Below are 17,933 nucleotides of genomic sequence, written 5' to 3' on the forward strand. Positions count from 1 at the left end.
CGGCCGACACGGCTTCCTATGGATAAAGGTTTTAAGCCTATAGGGGTCTCCCAATATATACTCGACGATATGTGGGAGCACAAGTCCGTACTGGCACTTATCGTCTCAAAGTGGAGGAATCACCCAACCATCAGTGAGGACAACAGTTACCAGGATTTACGACGCCGGAATACGTCTCTAGCCTAGACCTCTAAATGTTGTGCGTTAAGTTCCAAAGCGTTGTTAAGTTCATTGAATTTATTTTAAGTTGATCTTTCTTATGAAGTTTGCCTTTTGGGATCACCATGAGATGTAGATATAATTCCTAAAATGCAATCTAAAGATGATAAACAAACTTTTATCTCTTTTCAACAATGAAAATCCTAGCTACTAGGGGAAAAGAAAGACACAATCTTTTCGCAAAGAGCAAAGAGCACACTGTAAATGCACTTTTCCTAAATCAAGCCAAACAAACTGCCAATATGCAAATGCACATGCATGTGTTTTGTTTTTCACTTTCTTAATATTGATGCCTTAAAAGAGAGTTGATGTACAAATCTGAATTTTCTTTCAAGTGACAAACACAAACAAGCTTTTTTTTCGAAATCAAAAGGTAGAGACGATTACGACACTTTATGATTTTGAAATAAATACCCGTTTTGACACTAGAAAGTCACAAATTCAAACCAAAGGCAAAAGTAAAAGCATAATCGACTATCAACAACAATAAACTTTCTCCTATGATCAAAATCGACACTTGCGACAGATCTAAATCAAAGGACGACAGCACGACTATTCTAATTTTGCAATGGAAAACTATAAACGACGCAACAAACACATAAAAACATCTACAGTTTCTTTTGTACAACTGAGGCGGAATATCAGTAAGGAAAAGGGGTTTGAAACAGTGAAATACTGATCACAGGCTGCAAAAATCAGAGACAAAACTGAAAAAATGAAGCAAAGAACCTCAGCTGCACAAGGCTAGGCTGATCAGCGCACCTGTTACACAGAGAAACTGCATTGCAGCGCAGGTAGCCCTCTCAGGAAGTGTGTTGAAATGCAGAACCTCTTCATAGAGCCTGCGCTGGGGCAGAAACGAGAATTCTATCCTGGTTCTGGGTCACGGTTTGCAATTTAATCTATGGTTTTTGGCCGAGTAAAAGCAATCAGTAATGCACAATCAGAGGTAGATATAAGGGGGGTTCTAAGAGCTATCACAAGGGAAATCAGTTGGTCTGTGAATCAGCTGTTCAAATCATAAACAGATCCAGTGAATGGATTGAAGCAGCAGATGTGTTATAGACATTTTTGTGCCTTACAGCTATAAGCATGAAATGTCCATAATCTAAGGGATCCAAAGTCCCTAAACATGTTGTTCCTACCCCTAGAGGAACAAGGCTAACAAACCACAACAATTCACAGAAGTTCTCCACCAGAAACTGCTCAAAAACAAGTCAATTCAGGATCAATTCAGAGGCTCCACTAGCTGTCTGCGCTGAAATGCAAAGTTTGTACTGGCTACCTGCACTGCAACGCAGGTAGAAGCACTACCAGGGTGCGCTGAGCGGGAATTTACAAATGGCAAGTTCATTCAACAAGGTGTCAAGACCCTCGAAGCTTCTAGAATCTTCCTCAATGACACTTGCCTCAGTGAATTCAACTAGTGATGAGTAAGAGGTTCTCAATCTCCAAGTGGAAGCAAGAACCTCCAAGTGGAAGCAAGAACTGACAGAGGGAGAGGACACTAGTGAGATCTCAAGCTGACTCATCCTCTCTCCAAACATCTATATATGGATCTCTCCTCCATGAGATCTGGGGGCTAGAATTTTGTTATTGCAAATAATTGTTGTTGGTTTGAGGTTGGAATCATTGGGTGCTTAATGCTTTGAAGGAAGGTGAAGATAGGAATTTCATTTGTTGGGAAGGAGATGCTGGATTGGAGCCCTATGGGTTGTATCTCTTCCTGAACCTTGTTATTCATCAATAAAGCTGTCTTGGTTTCTCCTATATGCTGATGTGTCTTTGATGTATGATTGCATTAGTGTGTTTAGTTTATTTCTAATCCTAAACTAGTTATGAATATGAATCTATGTCTTTGTGTAGTGTTCTCTTCTTGTGATCTTGCAGAAACCTATTGAAGCTGGGCGAGCGAGAAGGCAAGTAGCTGGGAACTCTCAAAGAGAAGAAAAACCGGATCGAGGGACAAACGGAAGACATCGGTTAGTCCATCCATCTCTCTTCATTCTTAATTCATAAAGGAAGAATACTAGAATAGCTGTCTCTGTTTGTTGCTAAGGCACTGTCACACCTTAGGTGGATAGGATCGTCCTGCATAGGCATTTTTCCCCACAACAAATTGGCGACTCCACTGGGGAGATCTGTTTAGTCATTTTATTTGTGTTTCCATCATTGTTTGTTTCATAGACTCAACAGCAACAATCGAACTGCATCTGCTATTCTCAGATGCAAAGTAGACAGCTGCTGCTTTGATCCAATCACTGGATTTGTCTATGATCTGAACAATGGACTCAAAAATGATTTGATGATCCTTTGTGATAGATCTTATCCCTTCCTCAAAGCATCCCTTTGATTGTACCTTGCTTGTTGCTTTGATTTGGCCTAAAACTGTAGATTAAATAGCAAACTGTGACCCAGAACCCAGTGAGGAACTCTCGTTTCTCCTTCAGCGCAGACCCTGTGAAGAGGTTCTGCATTTCAACGCAGGTCCCGTGAAGGCTACCTGCGCTGAATGTCAAAACCCCTGTGTTGAGGGTGCGTTGATCCAGTTGGGCCTTGTGCAGCTGGGGTTCTCTGCTCTGTTTTGCCTTGTTTTGATCTCTGATTTTTGCAGCTTGTAACCAGCATAGGTACCTGTCTGATAACTCCTTTTCTCTGCTTAAATTCCGCCTCCTTTTGTACAAAAAGACTGTGAGTGTTTTTATGTGTTTGTGGCGTCATTTACAGTTTTCCTTTGCAAGAGTGAAATAGTCATGCTGTAGCCCTTGATTCAGATCTGTTGATTGTGATCTTAGGAGAGAGTTCATTGGCTGTTTACAGTTGATTATACATTTACTTTTGCTCTTGGTTTGAGTTTGTCTCTTTTAAGTGTCAAAACAAGTATTCATTTCGAAAATCGTTAAGTGTTGTAATCTCTTCTACCCTTTCTGATTTCAGAAAAAGTAAACTTGTTTGTATTTTTCATTTAAAAGCAAATTCAAAGTTGTACAAAAAGCTTTATTTTTAGGCATCAATATTAAGAGAGCAGAAAACAAACACCTGCATTGTGCATTTGCATCTTGATAGTTTGCATGCTTGATTTAGGAAAAGTGCATTAGAGTGTGCTGATTGCTCTTTGAGAAAAGATGGTGTCTTTCTTTTCCCTTTGTAGCTAGGATTTTCATGGTTGAAAAGATATAAATCTTGCTTATCATCTTTAGACTGCATTTAGGAATTGTATCATACATCTCGTGGTGATCCAGAAAGGCAAACTTCTAAAAAGATCAACCTAAAATAAATTGAATGAACTTAACAACGCTTTGCAACATAACGCACAACATAGAGGTCTAGGCTAGAGATGTGTTCCGGCATCGTAAAGCCTGGTGACTATCGATCTCGCTGATGGTGGGTGATTCCTCCTGAGGGACGATAGCGTCAGTACGGATTGTGCTCCCACGTACCGTCGGGTATATATTGGGAGACCCCTATAGGCATAAAACCTTTATCCTTAGGAAGCCGTGTCGGCCGCCCTACTGATCGCAATGCACTGAACACAGCATTCAGGAAGATCGACCGCCCGTACCTTAAAAAGTATTCTGCGGTTTTGCGAAAAGTTTGGCACACCCTCTACCTAGAACTCTAGAGCAGTTCCTTTTGGCCTTTTTCAGACTCTATAATAGAAAAAGTCCATCCGAGCATTTGTCACTTCGGGCTCGTTAAAACATCGAAGGAGACTAGAGCCATCTTTAGCTTTTTCTCGACTCTTTAAAATTGAAAAAGCAAGTTGTGTCTAAAGCGTCGTTAAAATTTATTTTAAACGGAACAATAGCCCCTTCTTCCTGCGTTGATCTTTAGGTTGGGAAAATGGAGCACACCAACCAAGGAATTCCCCTTGATGGAAATCCTAGTCCCTTCTCCTCTTGGGGAGATATTGGTGCACCCCACATGGCCACATTGTCGCTTCCAGGACCGACAATTGGCTTACCGATCTGGATCTTCTCAACCAATGTCGTTCAGAACACCACTATTCCTGAACAGTCGAATCAACAGTTAGACCAGACCAGAGTTACCCACTAGCCTTCCACTTCATCTAATTCTTCCTCTCCTCCTTCCTCTTCGCTTGACGGAACTGGTAAGATAAAAAACCAAGTTCCTAAGGAGAAGAAGGAAAAGAAGAAGAAAGAGAAGAAGAAGAAGGAGCCAAAAGCGACTGGGGGCAAACAAGTGTTGTCTGACAAAAATCCACACACAGCACTGACTAGGCCTAAATCGCCATGTGTCATATGCAAGGGAGACCACTTCCACAGAGACTGTCCCTGCATCCCTCGGATACTAAGGGACTGGTCTCCTCGTTTGCACAATTCAGTGGCGTCAACCTCTGATAGCCATGTTGACAGCACACCGTCAACTAGTGAAAGTGAAGTCACAGGACAGAGAGGGAAAGCTAGATTTCCCTGCAAATTGTGTGAAGGCGACCATGCCATCCACCATTGTCCCTTCTTAGACGAGGCTAAATGAGTTTTGGAAGATTGCCCGATTTTACGAGCTCAACTTCCTCCTGGATATCAAAAACTCCTGCCAAGTCCTTCACCAGTTGAGAACCCGGCCGGCCCACTCAGGTGGTCAGCCGAAGCACCTATCATTGAGGATGAACCGTCTAAATCCATACCTGACAAAAGTCAAAAGGTTGAGGCGGCAGTTGACCCGGTTTTGCCTTCAGAGGCTCTATCTTCGAATGATACCATCACAGAGGAGAATAAAGACGGCACCGTCCAAATTCTATTCATCAACACAGACTCCGACGAACAAGGGGGCAATTTGCCCATTCCTTTATCGCAGGAAGGAACTTCGTCAGATTCATCTCCGGCCGTCTATTCGGTCCCACCACCAAGCAACCTAGTTGTCTCGTTCGACTGGAACCAACTAGGCAGACCCCGTTTGCCAGCAAGCATACCATTCAGAATTATCGTTCAAATATACAGAATGGTAATGGTTGGCACCATCATTGATGAGGGGGCATCTGTGAGTATCCTTTCCTCTATTGCTTGGAAAGCGCTAGGTTCGCCAGCGCTTTTGCCTGAAATGAGAAATCTGACAGGCTTTGATAAAGGAACCAGTCGACCTTTAGGGATCCTCCCCAATGTGCCTATAACATTGAAAGGGAAGACCGTTCAAATGAACGTGATGGTCGTTCAAGGACCCTTGGATTATAACCTACTCCTTGGACGAGACTATATATATTGCATGGGAGCCATCATCTCCTCACTCTTTAGAGTAATGTGTTTTCCGCACGAAGGAAGAGTGGTCAAGCTCGTGGACCAGCTTTCATTTCCCGGATCACGCATCGCAAATAGTCATATACCATCCCTAAATGGTCTCTTCACTCAAGAAATGTCTCAACCCACGGTCCGTCCTCCCGATGAGCGCGAGTAATCCGGAAGGATATGACTGGAACCCAGGGGGCATGCGTCCTGGTCTGCTTCGGCAGGAAAACTTTGGGTATAGGGTAGGTTTCCGTGGGAGAATATGACTAGTCTGTACCCCGTCCGTGGTTGGAAGAGGGGTTATTCTAGAATATGATTCTCTTGTCAAAGCTACGTGTTTGGTGCCTCACCTTTGTCTATCTCGATAGACACCGCCGAAGAAGTGTTTTGTTGAAAGAATAACAGAACCATCTTTGGGTAGCCTGAAAGAGGTAGGCCTCTCCCGGTAAAACAAATGTTTTATTGGACTAAGAAGGGGTAACCTTGAAATCGTACTTTATGCCTGGGGGCATGCAAACCTTTTGGAGTGCAAGCAAGGGGCGACTATTTATTTTTTTAAATTTTTAGGTCCTCCCTTTAAACCTGTAGGTCTAACCCTTTAAACTCGTAGGATTAGTCGTTTCCGAACTTGCATAACGAAAGGATCCGGAGCAAAGCTTTGTGAGATGAAGCTCCATAAAAAATAGAATCTTAATGAGACATTCTTATCATATGACTGGGTAATCGAGCAGTTTTAGCACACAGTTCATGCTCGTTAAAAAATAAACGCAAGATCCAAGCAGTTTTAGCACATAGTTCATGCTCGTTAAAAAATAAACATAAGATCGAGCAAATGTTTCCACCCGCGTTTAAGCTCGTTAAAAAATGAACTATCCCGGTAAATAACCACAGTGAATGTAATATCATCAGCCATTAAAGCCTTGGTCGTGTCTGCACCGTCACCTCCACTTTTCCATTGGTCGATCGTTCACCTCCATATGATTGTTTACCCATTTTGACTGCGAAGAGTGATTTCACTAGCCATCCTTGTGACACTGCCGTGACTGGAAAATTCCAACCCATACCTGGAATTAGCTGTAACCCGTTTTATCACTCGTTCCTCAAAAGACGAGTCTTCTTTAAGCTCTTTTCATCTGACTCGTAAAATATGAAAAGATTTCCGAGTTTTGGCCTTCCAGCTCGTTAAAGCGACCGGAAGAGCTATCCCTCCTCTAGATTTTAATCTTTTTGGACCTGAGGGATTATTGCACAAAAAGATCGAGCGCTTGTTTTGTTCGGCTCGTTAAAACTATCGAAAACTCATCCCTTCTGTATTGTTTTATAATTTTTCGGACTTAAGGGATTAGATGACGAAAAAGGACTTCCGGAGTTGACTTTACGTACCTTTTCAGACTCTCTAAAAATGAAAAGGACCGAGTTATCCTTGTCGTTAGACTCGTTAAATGCATTAAATAGCGACAAACTTGTCTTTAGACGAGAACGAGTTTCACTATCGCTAGGCTCGTTAAAACATAGCGATGGGCTTGCCCGAAGGGCAAGTTATAGAACAAGCATATGTTATCCTCCTCAAGCTTGACAAAAATAAAGAGGTACTGGTCAGCAATGACTGGGGAAAGATTGGGAGAAACTCAAGAAAACTTTGATGGTAGCAAGTCGCTCTTGAACATGACACTTCCACTCCGTGCCTGAGTCGGGTTGGGTTGTTTCATTCACCGGTCACATCACCATGGTCTCGCCATACCATCCATATTTGGGGTAATGCTACCGATCCATCACATAAGTGTCGCCATATGTTCAAGAGAAGTCGTTTAGAGAAGTCAACCGTGTCCCATCCACTGTCGTACATTATCCTTCATCCTTTCATGACCGCCACCCTGAATCATATGTCATCAGATCGTTTTCACCTCCATCAAAATCATTAGCTCCGTTCCGTGTCATTGATGTGGGATTCATTAAGGCCCTCCTTTGACGGATCGCTTCTTGTCGACATCAACTCATTATCCAAGAAGTAGATCTAGGAACAACCCCTTCAGTATTTTGAAGCTTGCATGCCTCAATGGCAAGTTTCTCACTTCCGACGACAGGTATACATCAATGACCTTCGACCGAAATATTTTGTGTGGTGTTCGACGCCAAGTCCTTTATTCACACCACGTGAATTGTACTGCAGTACCTTGAGGGTCATTATCATTATCGGTGATTCCTCTCGCGGTTGTTAACGGTTTACCTCATTGATCGGTAATCAAGCGATGTCTTTCCATGTTCGACTTCAGAACATTTCTCACATGGATCGACTTGTACTTAGAGTGAAGATCGAACGAGTTTGAAGACCCCGGATCTAGTTTCATCCATCTGGGCTGCGATATATATTCAGGAAAGATAAAGACATTGACATGTACATCATTGCAGCAGATAATCATCCTACCCAAAGGATGATAATTTCATCAAAATTATCAGTCTACCATCAGACGATTGTCTATTCTATGTACAGAAAAATGAATTTATAAAGCTGAGCATGGGAATGCCCGCCTCAGCTAGATCATGAAAGCAGTATGAAAAATAATGTATTGTATTGTATCTTATTACAGGTCTCCTCCCAGCAATGAATGAACTTCGGATCCTCCTAATAAACCATTTCACCCGATAAACGGCCTCATACTTTAGGGGGAACCTGTTATAGACATTTTTGTGCCTTACAGCTATAAGCATGAAATGTCCATAATCTAAGGGATCCAAAGTCCCTAAACATGTTGTTCCTACCCCTAGAGGAACAAGGCTAACAAACCACAACAATTCACAGAAGTTCTCCACCAGAAACTGCTCAAAAACAAGTCAATTCAGGATCAATTCAGAGGCTCCACTAGCTGTCTACGCTGAAACGCAAAGTCTGCACTGGCTACCTACACTGCAACGCAAGTAGAAGCACTACCAGGGTGCGCTGAGCGGGAATTGACAAATGGCAAGTTCATTCAACAAGGTGTCAAGACCCTGGAAGCTTCCAGAATCTTCCTCAATGACACTTGCCTCAGTGAATTCGACTAGTGATGAGTAAGAGGTTCTCAATCTCCAAGTGGAAGCAAGAACCTCCAAGTGGAAGCAAGAACTGACAGAGGGAGAGGACACTAGTCAGATCTCAAGCTGACTCATCCTCTCTCCAAACATCTATATATGGATCTCTCCTCCATGAGATCTGGGGGCTGGAATTTTGTTATTGCAAAGAATTGTTGTTGGTTTGAGGTTGGAATCATTGGGTGCTTAATGATTTGAAGGAAGGTGAAGATAGGAATTTCATTTGCTGGGAAGGAGATGCTGGATTGGAGCCCTCTGGGTTGTATCTCTTCCTGAACCTTGTTATTCATCAATAAAGCTGTCTTGGTTTCTCCTATATGCTGATGTGTCTTTGATGTATGATTGCATTAGTGTGTTTAGTTTATTTCTAATCCTGAACTAGTTATGAATATGAATCTATGTCTTTGTGTAGTGTTCTCTTCTTGTGATCTTGCAGAAACCTGTTGAAGCTGGGCGAGCGAGAAGGCAAGTAGTTGGGAACTCTCAAAGAGAAGAGAAACCGGATCGAGGGACAAACGGAAGACAGCGGTTAGTCCATCCATCTCTCTTCATTCTTAATTCATAAAGGAAGAATACTAGAATAGCTGTCTCTGTTTGTTGCTAAGGCACTGTCACACCTTAGGTGGATAGGATCGTCCTGCATAGGCATTTTTCCCCACAACAATATGTCTACTTTGCATTTGATAATGGCAAATGCAGTTCGATTGCTACTTCTAAGTTTATGAAACAAACAACAGGAGAAACACAAACAAACTAACTAGACACGATCCCCAGTGGAGTCGCCATTTTGTTATCGGGAAAAGTGTCCATTCAGATCTACTCTATCCCACTAAGGTGTGACAGCTACCTTAGAAACAAACAGAGAAAACTACTTTTGTATTCTTCTTTATGAACTATAAACAAAGAGGAATAGGATGAACCAACCTGTGTCTTGCGCTAGTCCTTTGATCCAATCTCTCTTCTCTTCAATAGCTCCCAGCTACCTGCTCCCTCACTTGCCCAGCTTCACCAAGTACCTGTAAGATCACAGGAGAAGGAAACTATATAAAGACATGGGTTTATATTCATAAATAACTTAGTATCAGATTTAAGTTAACCATACAAATGTAACAAGCATCAATGAAACACAAGCATGGAGAAGAAACTCAAATAGTTTTATTGATATACAAGAAGATCCAGGAGGAGTTACAACCGATGATTCCTGACCCAGCATCAACCTCCCAGCAAAGAAATTCCTTCTTCAACCCCAACAAAGGATAGATCACCCAATTCTCTGATATGTATCTCAAAACCAACAGCAATTCCTTACAATGTGCAAAATTCCAGCCTCTGGAGCTCTGGGATGAGGGATCCATATATAGATGTATGCAAGGAGGATGAGTCAGCTCATGAATTGATTAGTGGCTTCTCTCTGTCAGTTCTTGCTTCCACTTGGAGACTGAGAGCCTCTTACTCATCCTTGGTCGAATTCAGTGAGGCAAGTGTAATTGGAGAAGATTCTGGAAGCTTCCATTGTCTCTCCACCTCGTGGAATGACTCTGCCACTTGTCATTTCCCGTTCAACACACCCTGGTAGTGCATTTAGGTGCATTGCAACGCACCTAGCTAGTGGACTTAGGTGCTATGCAACGCACTTGGCTAGTGGAGCAGCTGAAATGATCCTGATTTGACTAATTCTGAGCAGTTTCTGGTGGAGAACTTCTGGGAGAAGCTGTAATTTGTTGACCTTGTTCCTTTAGGGGTTGGAACAACACTTTTAGGGACTTAGGAGCCCTTGGTTTATGTACATTTCATGCTTAGAGCTGTAAGGCACAAAAATGTCTATAACAGGATGCAAGGACAATCTCGATGATAGTGATCTCCTTTGCAAATGACACATGGAGATTTAGGCTTTAACAGTGCAATGTGTGGATTTTCACTAGATGATGCCTGGTTTCCCCCTGTCGTCTTCGGCTCCTTCTTTTTCTTCTCTTTCTTCTTCTTCTCCTTCTTCTTCTTAGTTACTTGACTTTTGGCTTTACCAGCTTCATCAAACAAAGAGGAAGGAGGAGAGGGAGAATCAGACGAAGTAGAAGGTTGGTGGGTAGCTTTGGTATCGTCTAGTTGCTTACTTGATTGCTCAAGAATCGTGGTGTTCTGAACGACAGAGGTCGAGAAGAGCCATACAGGCAGGCCGATTGTCAATCCTGGAAGTGACAATGTGGCCATATGGGGTGCACCAACATCTCCCCAAGAGGAGAAAGGACTAGGATTTCCTCCAACGGGAAATACTTGGTTGGTGGACTCCATTTTCCTCAAGCTAAGACCAACGTAGGAAAGGTGATGTTTATTCCAATTAAAATAAATTTTAGATGCTTTGACACAACTTGTTTTTTCAATTTTTAAGAGTCGAGAAAAAACAAAAGATGACTCTAGTCGCCTTCGATTTTTAATGAGCTTCAAGTGACAAGTGCTCAAATGGACCTTTTCCTTTAAGGAGTCTGAAAAGGAGCAAAAGAGACTACTCTGGAAATCTAGACAGAGGGATTACCAAACCAATTGCAAAACTACAGAATACTTTTTATGGTACGGCAGTCAATCTTCCTGAATGTTGTGTTTAGTGCATTGCGATCTATAGGGCAGCAGACACGGCTTCCTATGGATAAAGGATATAGCCTATTGTGGTCTCCCAATATATACTCGATGGTAGGTGGGAGCACAAGTCTGTACTGGCACTTGTCATCTCAAAGTGGAGGAATCACCCAACCAGCAATGAAAACAACAGTTACCAGGCTTTACGACGCCAAAATACGTCTCTAGCCTAGACTTCTAAATGTTGTGTGTTAGGTTCCAAAGTGTTTTTAGATTCATTAAATTTATTTTACAATTGATCTTGTTTAAGAAATTTTCCTTTTAGTTTCACCACGTGATGTAGATATACAATTCCTAAAATGCAATCTAAGATGATAAACAATCGTTTAATCTTCTTTTTGCAATGAAAATCCTAGCTACTAAAGAAAGAGAGATGATATTCTTTCAACATAGAGCAGACAGCACACACTATATGCACTGTCCTAAATCAAACCAACAAACAGTCTAAATGCAAATTCACATGCATGTATTTGTTTTTCAGCCTTCTTAATTTGTGAATGATAAAAAGAAAGCTAAGCGCAAATCTGAATTATTTTTCAAAGCGACATTAGTAACAAGCTTCTTTTCAAGACAAAATGAAGACAATGACGACACTTTGCGATTTGGAATTGAAAACTTGCTTTCGACACTTGAAAAACTACTAATTCAAATCAAATACAAGAGTAACAGTGTAATCGACTATCAAGAACAATTGGATTCTCTTCTATGATTGAAAACGACACTTGTGACACTTCCAAATCAAGAAACAATAGTTCAATTACGCTACTTCTTTGTAAAATAGAATTGAAAATGGCTCACAATACATAAAAACATTTACAGTTCTTTGCACAATGGAGATGGAATAATGGCAAGGAAGGGGGTTTCCACAGAGGTATACTAATTACAGACAGCACAACTCCTGAATAGAGTTGAAAAGAGTGAATAAAAACCAAAGTTTGGAGGCAAAATTAGCCTTCTCTGATCAGCGCACCTGTTACACAGGGATTCTAGTATGCATCCCACCTACAGCACACGGGAAGTGCGATGCATACTGATATCCTTGAAGAGAGGGAGTGATGGTACAGTGCGAGACTTTTTATCCAGTTCTTGATCACAGTTTGCAGCACAGTTCAGGGATTTAGGCCGAGCAAGTGATAATCAGTAAATAAATCACAAGGGTAGATCTAAGGAGGTTACTAGAGCCACCACAAGGGCAATTAGGATGTTTACAAATCAATTGTTCAGTTTATAAACAAAACCCAGAGATAGACTGAAGCAACGTTGACCTACTTTGCACTTGCATAGCAAATGCAGTTCGAAGGCTAGCTAGCTTGACTTCAGGCTCCGTCTATAAGTTTATAAAACAAACAAGTATAGAAAAGAAAACAAGATATTCACTCCCCAGCCGAGTCGCCATTTTGTTATCGGGAAATCTAGTGTCTATGCAGAGCTGCTAGTCCCACTAAGACTGGTAGCTATCTTAGAAACAAACAAATTAAAACTATTTTCATTTTCCTTTATGAGAAGTAGATAAGAGGGGAAAAAAGGAGACCAACCTCTATCTTACGCTTGGTTCCTTGCTTGATTCCTCTCCCTTCTTATAGATCTTTGCCACTCGCTTCCTCGTCTACCCAGCTTCAAAGAGCACCTGTGGAATCAAAGCAGCATAACACTATCCAAGAACAGAGATCTACTATCATAAACAATATAGGACCAGATATATACTGACCACGCAAATGCATATATCATCAATCATACAAGAATGTGGAGGAAAACTTGAATAGATTTATTAATATCAAGAATAGCAAAGAGGATTACAACCAGTTGTTCTGACCCAGCGTCATCCTCTCAGCAAGAAAGCCCTTCTTCACCTCATGAAAAGCTTAGATCACCCAACACTATGATGTTACACCAAGAAACCAGCAGCACTTCCTTACAAGATACAAAATTCCAACCTTTGGCTCTCGGGGATGAGGGATCCATATATAGATGATTGCAAGGAGGTGAGTCAGCTTCTGAGATTTGATTAGTGTCCTCTCTCTGATAGTTCTTGATTCCACTTAGAGATTGATGATCTCTTACTCATCCCTGGGCGAATGCAGAGAGGCAAGTGTCATAGGAGAAGTTTCTGGAAGATTCCATGATCATCCACCTCGCAAATTGACTCTGCTATTTGTCCACTCTCGCCCATCACACCCCATTAAAGGGCTTTTCAGTATGCATTGCACCTCCCGTGTGTATTTAGGTGGGATGCAGCGTACTTTGACCATGGAGCAGGTGAGATGGTCCGGTTTTGACCAGTTCTGAGTAGTTTTTCATGGAGAACTTCTGGGAGATGATGTAATCAGCTGACCTTGTTATTTTAGGGGATGGAACAACACTTTTAGGGACTTAGGAGTCCTTGATTTATGGACATGTTTGATTGGGGTTGTGTTACACTAAAAAATGTCACCTTGACTACTTACAGTTAGTATGGCTCAAATCAACAGTCATGCTACCCTCTTGGGCAAGTCTCATGCCTCTGTTATCCATCTCAAACTCAAAGAAGAGAGAAAGTCTTGTAAAAACTATGTTTATCTCTGGGGTCGCAGGTTCTCTCTAGCCTTACCTGCGGGGACGCTGACCATTTTCACAAAATCTGCGTCCATGGACGCTCTGTATGTTAAGGGACAGGTGCGTCCCTCTGTAAAAGGAAAAATGCGCGAGTTTTATCTTGAAAAAGTTACTTGTGGTTACTTCTAGAACATTCTAGAGGTCGGTTTGATGAAATGGATGCGCCTCCAGTTGGTTCATGTATCTCTATTAAGGGGGAACTTATCCCATCAATAAGGGAGCTATCCCACCCAAAGAGGGGGATGATCCCATTGATAGTGGACCTGAATAACCTCTTTACAGCACTATAAATAAAGACATTGAGCCAGAGGGAGAAGAGGTTGGAGCTATACATTTTCTTTGGGTAAATGCTGCAGGATTTAGGTCTTCCATTAGAGCCTTTGTGAGGAGAGATTGTCTTTACTTGATTCTACTTGGAAGAGGGTGAGCTTTGTCAAAGTAGAGGAAAACCCTTGATGGACCCTGGGAGGAACTTGCACAACACCAAGGCCAGGTTGTAAGAGTTTCTTTGTTTCGTTATTAATACAAACTGGTTTATTTTTCTCAATAGCTTGTGTTAATGAGTTATTTCATGTGTTCCTTGGTCTGCATGTTGAATATATGTTTTATTATATGAAATGCAAGTGCTTGGTAATTGTTTGATTGTTTGTGGTTGCAGGAATTGACTTGAAGGAGGAGCTCATCCGGATCGTCAAGAACGGACCTCAACAACAGCGTTTTGGAATAAGGTAAGCCTAAACACTTGTAGTTTTCATGTTATAAAAGGTGTATTTAGAGAAAGATCACTCCATTTTGTCTTGTTTGTCATTAGAATGTCTTAGACATCTAGGAAGGTCAGCCGTGTCCGCACCCTTGACCAATTCCGTGTGACAAATTGGCGACTCCGCTGGGGACTCCATTAATGAGAGAGTCTTTTCCTTTATGTGAACTTTGCTTTGAGAAAATCATTTTTATTTTCTGGTTTTTGACTGTGAGAATTAGTATTTGGGTGGCTTAGCTTTAGATTTAGTTAGATTTGGTTTTTCTTCATTTTTCCAGAAGGACGCACCCTCTCAGTACTCCACAGTGCGTCTTTGGACGCGCTGTTGCCGTTTGCACAGAGCGGGCCCGCACCTGTTGTAACGGGTTGCCTGCGTCTTCCTGTAAACTTTAAGAAAATTCCATTTTTGCTTTAAATTGCTTTTAGATTTTGATTTTCCTTAGTATTTTCTGCCCAGATCCTTTAGTACCCTGTCAAGAATTTTCACCTGAACTTGTTTTGTGAGCTTTGAGTGTTTTAGTGGTTTTCAACGAAGTTTAGACCTAGGGTTTGATTTTTGGATAGGTTTTGTAGTGACTTTGATAGTAGAAAGTTGTCCAACCTTAGATCTCTCTGGTTAGTCAACCTTCTTAGAAGTCGGGCCTGTCGTAAAGTCTCCTTGTGTGAGCAGCTTGCCATTTAAGTTGTTTTGGGTCAAATTTCGAATTGCTTGTTTATAAAGTATTGATTTCCATTTTACAAAAAGAACAAAAAGATTAGAGTTTTGTTTTGGCTAGTTTTTGGTTCTGCAATAAGCTAGTCCTTGATTTGATTGTGATCAAGTAAAACACCTTAGAATAATCATTGTTAGTTTTGGCCTCGTTAAACTTGCTTAGAATAAATTTGCTTTTAGTTTGCTTATGAGTGGATTTTCATAGATTTTAATAGTTGTTAAGATTGATTTTTGGTTATATTAGATTTATTTGCTTTATTAAAAGAAAAATACAAAAACATCTTCTTTAAAAGTCTTGTTTCAAGTAGCTTTTTGTTTTTGAAAGAAGAAAAGAGTTTTTTCGTGCATGTAAAGAGAGGTTATGTTTTTATGCTTGGAAAAGAAAAACGAATTGTTTCTTTGATTGTCTTCAATTAAGAAGTTGCTTTTATAAAGATTGCATTCTCTCAACTTTTTAGTTAAGCAATTCATCGAAAAAGTAAAGTAGTGGATAAATCATTCTAGGTGCATTTTGTAGTGGTTTCGAGTCGAGTCAACACACCACTGGTTTCACTTCCATCACCTTTTGACTTAAGAAACAACCTTAAAAGTAACGCTTAAATTAAAATCAATCTAGTAATCTTTATTTTTCTAGGGCTCTGAAACACCAACATAGCTTAGGCTAGGGTCTTGGAGTAGGTGAGTACTTAACTCTCCAAGACTACAAAACCAAACAGATAGTTTATCTTGAGTAGATTAAATCCAATTGTTTCAGTTATACTCTGGGAAAGCTCCTCTTAAAGGAGAAGCACGAGCTCGTGTCCGAACCAGTGAGGGGATCATTCCTCCCTCGTTGGGAACGACGCCAGACAGTACGTATTACAAACGGTAAACCTCGGATTAACCATTGTCGAGGAGCCAGGGGTCACTTATCGGTAAACCTTGGATTGTTGTCAAGGAGCCGGTAAGGGGATTGGAGCTTGTTACTCTGCCCTTGCGTGCTGTCGGAGTTTAGACTGTTCCCCCAGGTGTAATTGTTGTGATTGGTAACTTTAGTGACCATAATCTTTAGGGTTCTACCGAGGTGACGGTGGAGGGAAGGTCCCACTGTACCTGGAGCAGACGTCGGTTATACTCACTTGGATTTTCCGGGGGGTTCACTTCACTTCGAGACGGTTAAAGTGGAGGAACTTGTGCCGGTCTATTCATTAAGCAGGTTGCCGGGGTAACTGTTCCACCCGCCATTTCTGTACTGAATCCTGCGAGGTTGGGCCTAATCACCAACTAGCGCTTTTGGTCCGGAAGACTACTGTTTGTGTGTGCTTTGACGCTCTAGATTATTTAGGCGTGTGCTTCAAATTTGTTTGCTTCTTTAGAAGACTTTAGGTGGTTTGATTTGAAATTTTTACTTTGTTTTCGTGTGTTGTAGTTAAAAATCTTTAATTGTGGCGGAATTACCGAGAAGGTCCCGTCGAATTGCGGGCCAGTCTCCTGAAGTTGTTTCTGTGGCCGAATTGTTGAGAAGATCCCGTAGACTTAGGGGATCCCCTCCTCGAGACGACCCAGGTAATCTAGAAGGGTTAAAGGTCCTTGTAACTCCTCCTAGTGACAGTAGAGTAGGTTCACCTGAAGAAGGAGAATCTTCCTTGGTAGTCCATCCAGATTACCAAAGTTTAGAAACAGGTTACAATCCCGAAGCTGTTACAGTTTCCGAGCTTGCTGGTAGTTTTTCATCTGCCAGTGAAACAGGCGAAGAACCTGAAATTTCCGAACCTGTTACTCCAACTCCTAGTGTTCCTGATTCACCAAGAATAGAAAGAATTATCACCGAAAATCTTCCTGTTGGATTAATTTCTATAGAAGAACTTGTTCCAGAGGAAGAAACAGGCGTTTCTGATTCTGAAGATCTAATTACCCTTGATCTAAGGGAGCGTGAATCCATCTTTTACAGTCCTCCTAGGAGTGAATCTTGGTACCTTGCATTAACCAATTTTTTAGACAACTCAGTAGGTTTTTCTACACCTCGTACTCCTTTTCCACCTAGAGGAATTCATTCTCCTGTAAATATGTCTGGTCAGTCATCTGTGTTTTCGCAAAGTCCCGAATCATTTTTACATGGCGGTCCTTCTGTTCCTACTGGGTATCAATCACTTTCTGGTACCTTTGCGGGAGCATCTCCTCAACCCATTGATCATGGGTTATTAGTTGGAAACAGTGGTAATGTACCATTGAGTATAGGTGACATTTATATGATGTCAGGTTCAACTCCCATTAACCAACCTCAAGGTGGCCAATTACCGCCTGGGGGGCAACCTTCGTTAATGCCTGGGGGGCAACCTCAAGGTACTTCATTCGTGACTGGGGGGCAACCTCAAGGGTATCAACCCCAGCCTCAATATGTACCCCAAAGTCAACCTCAGTATCAATATCAACCTCAAGGATGGCAACCTCAAGGATGGCAACCCCAAGGGTATCAACCCCAAGGGTATCAACCTCAAGGATACCAACCCCAAGGTCAAGGTCAACCCCAGTACTCGTATTTACCTCAAGGTTATCAACCTACGGGTCAATACCCTGGTCAAGGTTATCAACCACCTCAAGGGCAATCATATGGGACTGCACCTTACAGTTATCAACCCTATCCTCAATACGGCTATGGATCTCAGTATCCTCAACCTGTTACGAGTCAATACCCTGGAATGTTAACATGGGATCCGTCACAGGGTCA

This window comes from Pinus tabuliformis, chromosome X (genome assembly GCF_031772625.1).
Source record: "Pinus tabuliformis cultivar Carrire ecotype Pingquan chromosome X, CPIR1, whole genome shotgun sequence".
Classification (NCBI taxonomy): domain Eukaryota; kingdom Viridiplantae; phylum Streptophyta; class Pinopsida; order Pinales; family Pinaceae; genus Pinus; species Pinus tabuliformis.